Source organism: Lepidochelys olivacea (assembly GCF_965140295.1).
Source record: "Lepidochelys olivacea isolate rLepOli2 genome assembly, chromosome: 9".
Lineage (NCBI taxonomy): Eukaryota > Metazoa > Chordata > Testudines > Cheloniidae > Lepidochelys > Lepidochelys olivacea.
In genome coordinates, this window is record NC_140419.1 from 103,233,759 (window position 1) to 103,243,393 (window position 9,635).

At 54.4% G+C, this 9,635-nt stretch overlaps 1 protein-coding gene across 2 annotated transcripts in view; it reads left to right on the forward strand.

Moving 5' to 3' along the window:
• NLGN3 (neuroligin 3) overlaps positions 1 to 9,403 on the forward strand; it is a 133,338-nt gene extending 123,935 nt beyond the window's left edge. For both annotated transcript variants that reach the window (XR_014712976.1, XR_014712977.1), the window contains 2 exons: positions 8,132 to 8,476; positions 8,935 to 9,403. The gene's annotated coding sequence lies outside the window, so the exon portion shown is untranslated. The remainder of the gene's footprint in view (positions 1 to 8,131; positions 8,477 to 8,934) is intronic.
• The last annotated feature ends 232 nt before the right edge of the window (positions 9,404 to 9,635 follow it).

The following is a 9,635-nucleotide window of genomic DNA, read 5'->3' on the forward strand; positions in this document are numbered from 1 at the left end:
GACACACGCGAGAGAGCAGCCTTTGTCTACCCCAGGGCTGGCTCAGTGTTCCCCCATTGTGGGCAGGTACACAACAGGCTGGAGGGGCGGGGGGGTCAGGGCAAGGGCACCAGGAAGGCTGGTTTGTTATGCTGGGCTGTGGGGCTTGGGAGGTTGGAGTGGTGGGGGGTTAGGGCTGGGAGGATTGGGGATTGTCACAGCTGCGAGAGACTGAGGGGCGGGGGTCAGGGCTGGGGGCTGTTCTCTTTACCATGAACCACTCAGACTACATTGCCTAACCCTGTACTTATGGCACCAGACTGGGCTAGGTCCACCCAGGTCTGTCTGCTCCCACAGCACAGCCTGAGAGGAGAATTATTGCAGCCAACCTGCCCCTCATTGCTGGGCCCTGGCTGGGGCGAGGGCAGGGGCGGGGGCGGGCCAGGGCCCAGCCCTACGTCAGCCAGCTCAGCGTGCAGCCTCTGGCCGGAGAGGGCCGAGGGAAGGGAAGTAGACGCCTGCGGGCACCAGGCGCAGGAGGGAGCCAGAGGCTGCCTGGGTGCCGGGAGCAGCAGGCTGGGGGAGCCTGGACACGGGCCGTGGACGGAAGGCCACGGGCAGGCAGCCCGAGAGCCAGGCTTGGCAGCAACTCGTTGCCTCTCGTTGGCTGGGGGCTCCGTAGCGCTGCCAGTCCTGGCTCCCTCCCGTCCTTGTCAAAGCCTCCAGGCTCCCCCTGCTCCCCCCAGCCCTGGCACCTCCCTTCCTGCAGAGCAGTGGTGAGGGCCCCAGCCCCACTCTGCAGCTCTTGGGTCCCCGCCCTGCCACTGGCCCGCACCCTCCCGCTGCAGTTCCCACTCCCACGCCAGTCCTGCAGCGCCCCCTGCTGTTGGGCTCGGGCGCAGCCACTGGCCCCCGCAGGGTCTCCCCCCTTGCCATGGAAACAGAGATATTTTAGTGACCTCCTCGGGTGGAAATTGACATCAATCTCTTCAGGGGCCCGCTGTTGCCATAGAAACGTGAATGCTCAGACACCGGTCTCTGGCAGCAGGGAGGTCCAGCCAGGGGCAGAGAGTTGTATGGGCCCGGTGTGCCTGGGCTCCAGCAAATGCAGGCCCCCGGGCCTCGGCTCCACCAATGTTCGGGGCCGGGTGTCACCCTCCGCGCGCCTCCCCCAGAGCGGCCCCCGGCCCTGCCTGCCGCCCCCGTGCACCTCCCCCCGGACTAGCCCTGAACAAGGAGCTTTAGCAGACTAAGGAACCAGCGTAAATCCCTAAAGCTGATTCTTTCTCTCGCTCTGCTTCACTGCAGAGCTTCTGCCTAGGCCCGTCCCCCCCTCCTGCCTGCAGATTTAAAGAACCACCACCACCCCCTCCCCTCTGGCAGTAGAAACATCCTTAAACAGGAACGAACCAGTCAGCCATGAACCCTGGCTGCTGCTGAGTCACCGTCTCAGCTCTCCGGCGTGGAGCAGGGTCTGGGCAATCGACTCACTTGGATTATCCCATCCTACAAGTGCAGACATCTGCGTGATAGATTACAGCCGTCTCCTTTAGGATAAGCTCCAGTCCCTGAGGTGTTTTCTTAAACCCCCAGCTCCTGGAGTCATGTGAGACTGCTTTCATTTCAAAAGCAAAAACGATTACCTACTTTTTGTAACTGTTGTTCTTCGAGATGTGTTGCTCATGTCCATTCCGTTCTAGGTGTGCATCCATGTCATAAGAGATTTTTGTCTTAGCGGTATCCATAGGCTTGGCTTGGCTGTGGCACTCCCTTGAGTGTCGCACTCATGTATCGGTAGATTAGGCACCCTCTCACCGGCAGCTCGGACAGAGGGGCAGGAGGGTGGGTAATGGAATGGACATGAGCAACACGTCTCGAAGAACAACAGTCACGAAAAAGGTAGGTTATTTTTCTTCGAGTGCTTGCTCATGTCGATTCCATGAGAGGTGACTCACAAGCAATATCCCTGGAGGAGGGCTCGGAGTTCACGGTCAAAAAGCCAGTGTCGTCTCAAACTTGCTGGGTAAGCACATAATGAGACGCAAACGTGTGGCCAGATGACCAGGGAGTGGCCCTGCAGATCTCCTGGATTGGTACCTGTGCCAGGAAGGCTGCTGACAATGCTTGTGCCCTAGTCGAGTGAGCCATCATGATCACCAGCGGAGGCACCTTCGCCAGCTCATAACAGTAGCGGATGCAGGCCGTGATCCAGGCCAAAATCCTCCCAACAGACCCTGGACGACCTTTCATTCTGCCTGCCACTGCAACGAACAACTGGGTTGATTTACGGAACAGCTTTGCTCTATCAATGTAGAAGGCCAGCACCCTCCTGACGCCCAGTGTGTGTAGCCTCTGCTCCTCATCTGATGCACGAGGCTTTGGAAAGAAGACCGGTAAGTAAATGTCCTGGCCAGTATGAAACTGAGAAACGACCTTGGGCAGAAAAGCTGGGTGCGGTCGCAGCTGGACCTTATCCTCGTAGAAGACCGTATAGGGTGGCTCCAAAGTGAGCACCCTGATCTTGGACACCCTGCGGGCCAACATTATCACCACCAGGAACAAGACCTTCCAGGAGAGAGCCAGAAGCCAGAGGCTCAAATGGAGACCCCATGAGTCTCAACAGCACGAGATTCAGGTCCCAGGGAGAGATGGGATCCCAGACATGAGGTAGACATGCTCCAGACCTTTCAAAAACCATGCCGTCATGTTGTGAGCAAAGATTGACCTGCCTTGGAACAGAGGATGGAAAGCTGAGATAGCAGCCAGGTGGACCTTGATCGATGACATGGACAAACTTTGGAGTTTGAGGGGCATCAGATAATCCAGGATTTCCTGCAATGGGGCCTGCTCGGCCCGAATATGCTGTTCCAAGGCCCAGCATGTGAACCTTTTCCATTTGGCCAGGTAAGTCGCTGTGGTGGAGGGTTTTCTGCTACCCAGCAAGACCTGCTGGACACGGGCCAAGCATGCCCGTTCATCCGTGTTTAGCCATATGGTAATCAAGCTCTCAACTGCAGCACTGCCAGCTTCAGGTGCAAAAGGCTGACGTGGTTCTGGGACAGCAGATCCGGCCAGAGGGGCCGCTGCAGCGGGGCGGCTACCAAAAGACTCAGCAACATGCCGAACCAGTGCTGGCGAGGCCATGCGGGGGCTGTTAGGATAATTCTCGTCCTGTCTTGCCTGATCTTCCAAAGGACTGTGTGTGTCAGAGGCACTTGCGGGAAGGTGTACATCAGCACCCCCAAACACGGAATGAGAAAGGCGTCTGATAGGGAGCCCCTGCCCATCCCCCGGATCAAACCGAACACGTGGCATTTTCTGTTCTGCCTGGATGCGAACAGGTCCACCTATCGAGTCCTCCACCTCAGGAAGATCAGGCTGACCGTATCCAGATGGAGTGACCACTTGTGGTGAGATGAGAAGGTTCTGATGAGGTGTAATGAGGCTGGTTCTGGTGGGACCCAACTGAGGGTGCCAATTCAGGACAAATTGCTTCAAGCAGGGCAGTTACAGCCCCAGGCTGGGGTTCCTTTGCACACCAAGGCAAACCAAACCAGCCAGACAGAGAGGACTTTGGTTTTACCCCACTGGCTAACCACAAGTCACACAAGCAATTCCCTTAGACGCTCCAGTTTCCCAGTAGCCCCACCAGTGCCACTCATTATGGGGACAAATGGTTATGAAAACCAATACCCCAAGAAAAGAAAAAAGGTTCTCTCGAGCCCAAAGGACCAAGCCCCAGACCCAGGTCAATATACAAATCAGATCTTACCCACCAATCACGCTGTTGCCCATCCTTTAGTCTCTAAAATCTAAAGGTTTATTCATAAAAGGAAGGAAATATAGATGAGAGCTAGAATTGGTTAAATGGAATCAATGACATCCAGTAATGGCCAAGTTCTTGGTAGCCAAGTCCCTCCAGAGGTCGGAAGCAGGATTGAAGACCAGATGGAGGAGATGCCGCAGCTTTTTAATAGTCTCTTGCCATGTGGTCTCTGCTTTCTGTGTCCCAAGGCCAAGCTGCCCATCCCATGGCCTGGAAACACCTCAGAGTTCTGTTCATAGGCAGGTCCCTGCACACCTGGCTGAGTCCCCAGGCGTGTCTGCCTTCTCTCAGTGGGTCAGTTGTGTCGCTGATGGTCCTTAATGGGCCATCCAGCAGGCTAGGCAGAGCTGACACGAGCTTGTCTGGGGTGTCACCCAGAAGCAGAGTTTGAGCAACAGACAGTGTAGAGCCAATATTCATAACTTTAACTACAAAATGATACACACACACAGACAGCATCATCCTAACCAGTCAACCACAACCTTGTGTGAGACACCTCATTTGACCCCCTTTATAAAAGATTTTGTGCCACTACAGGACCTTGGTTGCAACCATGTTCTATATGGTCCCAGTTCAAGTCCATAACGTCACATGAGGTTATCCACCAAGATGTTCCTGGTTCCAGGCAGGTACGTGGCTACCAGATGAATGGCCTGCCCATAGGTGTACATCCAGGGAATTTTATTTTATTTTATTTTATTTTAAATGTCAACATCTATTGAATACTCAGTCATAAGGGACATTATTTTTATTCATCAAACAAACTAAAGAAACTAAAACTTAACTAAACTTAATTTTTTTTAAATCAACAACTAAACCTTACTTAAAAAATACAAACTTAAAAAATGAGACACAAAATACCAAATTTTTGCTATAGTGATAACCAGGCGTATACAAAGATACATTCAATTTTCTTTATCTTTAACCAGATAATGAGCTAACCCAAATTGACCAGAACAGATTAAGGTTTCTTCATCTTCCTGTCCTAGAGAATGAGACGTCAGTCACCAGGTGTTATGGACTTAAATTCCTCAATCACATCATTGAAGCCAATTCTTGTTCAATGTACAAAATCAAGAGTGAGTCAAAGCACTGTTGGGACATTGTACTTGTTTGTTTGTTTTTTACATGTACTAGTTTCAAAAAGGCTCTTTCACATGAACAGCTTGTAACAGGTAAGACTGCAAAGCATTGAATAGATTTGTAAAAGAACTGGAACATGGAAGACCGATCCGATTCCTAGCCCTGTCCCATTCTTCAGGGGGACACAGGGTACAGGGCAGCCTGGGGGCTTAGCGGGGGGCCTGACACTAGCAAGCAACCCGGCCCCAGCACACCCCGCCCCACCCCACCTCTTTCTCCCCCACAACCGCTACCTCTCCACCCCTTCCCCTAAACCCCCGCCCCTGAGCAACACTGGGAGCCGGTGGGGTGGAGCAGAGCGGGCTGGGGCCAGGTCTCTTGCTGCTGCCAGCACCAGGCCCCCCACTAACTCCCCAGGCTGCCCTGGACCCCTTGTCCCCCGAAGAATGGGACAGGGCTAGACACCACCATGTTGCGTGACAGACACTTGACAAAGTTATCGGACTTAGTGATGGACGTAGGAGGGTATTATGTCATTCAACCTGTAAAATAGCACACAATTTTCCACACTGAAAAAAACCCCAGTAACCTAGTTAATTATTATTAGTAGTAGTATTAAAATAATAATAAAATCAACTCATACTGAAAAATGTGTGTATACTGTATATGAGATTATTATATGAGAAATGAAAATGAGCTTGCTTTGGGATTTTACAAGGCACTGATATCATTTAAACACATTTGGTACCCTGAGTAATAACACTTCTTGCAAATCACATAAACAGGGATCTCATGGTCCCCTTCCTTCACCCCATTGCAAAGGCGCAGGGGTTATTGCTGGCTGCCCTAGGGCTGCAGAAAACCCTATGGGCAAAACATATGGAAAGAAGAGGATCAATTTATACAGAGGGCTGAAGGGGGACTCCCATAGTGCATTAATTAACACTTAATAAATACATCAAAATTAAATACATTACAGAGATAAGAACCTGTAATGACAGCTTTACTTCATGAGAAGCTCCCGAGAGAGAAGACCCAGAGGGAGGAATGGCAGGGGGAATCCCAGGGAGACCAAAGGGGCTGGTAGAGGCAACAGACAGAGAACAAGGGTGGAGGCAGAGTGGCTGCAGGGTTGGCCCAGTCTTCTGCATCTCCCCTGAGGGTGGAGACACCAATCTCTATCACTGTAAGAGGGAACAATAGAATGGAGTGCCCAGAAGAATGAACGACTTGAGGACAATTTCCTGAGGGACCCATACCCTTGCAGAGCTTTTCTAGCTCTGACATTTACATTTCTACATGGTTTGGCCCACAGAAATAAAAATCTGAACATCTTCCATGTGTTTTTGGACCAATGGAAAAAAACAGTTACAATTCAAGTGACTTTTAAAATTCCCTATGAAACTGAGTTAACAAAATAAATGAGCTTATGAACAATCAGAAAATATACTGCTCAAGTGAAAAACTATAACTGGACTTCTTTGCAAAGAAATTGTAAGTTTTCTTACAGGAAAAGCCACAAACTGTCTGGAAAGGAAGAGTCGATTGAATTACTTGCCTCAGTGAAATTAAATGCCCAGAGCATTGCTGGGCCTGTGATGACGGTGACCGGGGTTTGCTCACCTGTGGCTCCCCCTCCCCATGCTGTGGGGGCACCGTCTGCAAGGAGGCCCCTGCCTCAGGTGCAGCTCCCATCGGCCTTGGTGGCCAACGGCCTGGGAGCCTCCTGGCCAGTGGAGCTGGGGGCGGGAGAGGGAAGGCAAAGGGGGAGATCGTAGGGAGCTCAGGAGCAGGGGGCAGGGGAGCTGTCTTTGGAGGCACAAAGGGAGGGGCTCTCTGGAGAGGGGTGATGGGGGCACAGCGGCTGGTGGGGATCTTCCAGGGGGGCAAAGGGTTGTGTGGGTCTCTGGGGGGGAGGGGAGAGTGATGGACAGAGCCAGCTGCAGCCTGGGTCTGGTCTGTGGGGGAAGGAAGTGTTGCTATACCCCCCCCCACCAGGAAGCCCCCTCTGTACTGTGTATTTTATGCCAGCCCCGGGGTGCCCATCACTGCTCCTTTCTCCTGCCCCCGGCTCCATCTGTTGGTCTGCCCCCACAGTGCCCCCCCGATCTGTGTCTGACAGTGACGGACTCCTGCTGCTCTCTCTGCCTGCAGCTCCCTCCCCCTCCCTGCTGGGGAGGCGCAGTCAGGCAGCTCTGGCACCCCCCACTCCCCCCAGGTTCCCGGCCCATGGGCTGGGAACCGGGTCAGCTCTGGGAGGGGCGACGGAGGCAGCATGCGGAGCTGCCCTGCCTCTGCCGAGACTCTCCGCAGCACAGGGACGCCGGGGAGGGGGGAGCTGCCCGCGAGGGGAGAGCACCCCACATTGCCGACCCGTGGACCATGGGCACCACAGCCCATCTCGCCGCTCCCCGTCCCCCAACTGCCCCGCCCCTTATCCAGCGCCCCGGCCCCCCTAACCATGAGGCTCCTAGCAGCGTTTGGCTCAGCACGGAGCCCCGCCCCCCCAGAGCTCTGCCCTGCATTAGGGTGTGCCTGGGCACACCCGGCACACCCCGTGCGCACGCCTATGGCCGGCCGCACACAGAAGTCCCAAAGGCAGAGAGCTTCTTGACAAACGCCCAAAGACCTGGCACCACCCCTTCTGTTAATGTAATAAATCATGGCGGTACTGTCAGTCAGGACCTGCACCACCTTGCCCTTCAGGTGGGACAAGAAAGCCTGGCAGGCCAGGCGAACCGCTCTGAGCTCCCTGACATTGATGTGGAGGGCCAGACTGTCCCGCAACCAGCAGCCCCAGGTGCCTAGCTCGCACAGGTGGGCTCCCCAGCCCAGATCCGAAGCGTAGGAGACCAGAGTCAGGGATGAGGATGGGGTCACAAAGGGAACTCCCTCCAACACTGACCCAGGGTCCAACCACCAATCCAGGGATGACCCAATGTGATCCAGCAGCCGGACTACTCAGTCCAGGTCATTCCTGTTGGGGATGTAGGCTGGCGCCCGCCGTGCTTACAGGGGCTGGAGATGGAGCCAGGCATGATTGATCATGTATGTACATGCGGCCACGAAGCCCAACAACCGCAGGCAGGTGTGAGCCGCGGTGAGCGGGCGGCTCTTTACATGGGAGATCAGCTCCGACACGGCCGGAAGGAAGGCTCTGGCTCGTGTGGAGTCGAGCACCGCCCCAATGAGCTCTATTCCCTGGACCGGCGTTAAGGTGGGTTTTTTCTCGTTTATTAACAGGCCCAGGTTGTGGCGGGTGTAACTCACCAGACCGAGGCTCCTCTGCACCTGCTCCTGAGACCTGCCCTTGGTGAGCCAGTCGCCGAGATACGGGAAGACCCGGATCCCTCAATGTCTCAGGTTCACATTTTGTGAATGCCCCCGGGGCCGATGAGAGGCCAAAAGGGAGTGCTGTCAACTGGAAATGGTGTCCGCCCACTATGAAACGTCTGTGACCTTGGTTCTTCAAGTCGAAGGCAGTGTACCAGTCTCCCGGATCCAGGGAAGGGATGATGGAGACCTGGGAGACCATGTGAAACTTCAACTTTGTGAGAGATTCGCTGCGGCCACGCAGGTCCAGAACAGGTCTGAGGCCCCCTTTTGCCTTTGGGATTAGGAAGTAGTGGGAATAGAACCCTGTTTCCTTCATGTCCCGTGGGACCCCCTCCACTGCCCCCACACACAGACAATTCTCAGCCTCTTGGTCACGGAGCTGCTCATGAGAAGAGTCCCTGAAGAGGGATGGGGGAGGGAAGGGTGGGAGAGAGGGCAGCTGAAAATTGCAGGGTATAGCCCCAAGATACTATGTCCAGCAACCAGCGGTCCGAGGTAACTGCGACCAGGCCGAACAATAGGGACGAAATGGTCGAGGAAAGAACAAGGTGGATCCGGGGAATTGACTGGGGCGTCGCTCTCGAGCGCACCTTCAAAACGAAGCATGCCGGGGGCCAGAAGCTTATTCACCAGGCTGGGCTGTGCAGGTGAGCGGGAGGAGGAAAGGTGGCGGCAACTAAAGGTCGTGTCTCTGTCCCTTCTCCTTGCAGACCCCTGATGAGGCTGCCACGGCCTTGGCTGGAACTGCTTCCGTGCAGACTGCGGCGTATGCATGCCCAGCAAGCGAAGGGTGGCCTTAATGTCCTTTAACCCATACAGCCTCGCATCAGTCTGCTCCAAAAATAGACCGTTCCCATCGAATCGTTCCCATCGAAACTAGACCATTCCCTGGATCAAGGTCTGCATCTCGTGGGACAGGCTGGCGGTCTGAAGCCAGGAGCTGCGTCTCATGACCACCGCCGACGCAAACGCCCTAGCCACCAAGTCGCACAGCATCTGGAGAGAGCACCTAGCCGCCGCAGTGCCCTCCTCCACCAGGGTGCCAAATTCCTGGGCCAAACCCTGCGGGAGGGACTCCTTGAACTTACGGAGGTTCATAAGTTAAAATTAGTTAAAATTGTACCTGCCCAAGAGGGCCTGATGGTTCGCCACCCGGAATTGCAGGCTGGCTGCTGAATAAATTTTTCTCCCAAAAAGGTCGTCTTTTGGCCTCTTTATTTTGGGGAGTTGAGCTGGTGTGCCCTGCTTGTCCTTTTCATTGGCCGCAGAGACAACCAGAGAGCCCGGAGGTGGGTGGGTATAAAGGTATTCGAACCCTTTGACCAGGACAAAGGACTTCTTTTCAGCCCTTCTGGAGGTAGGAAATATAGTGCCAATCTATAAAAAGGGAAATAAGGACAACCCAGGGAAT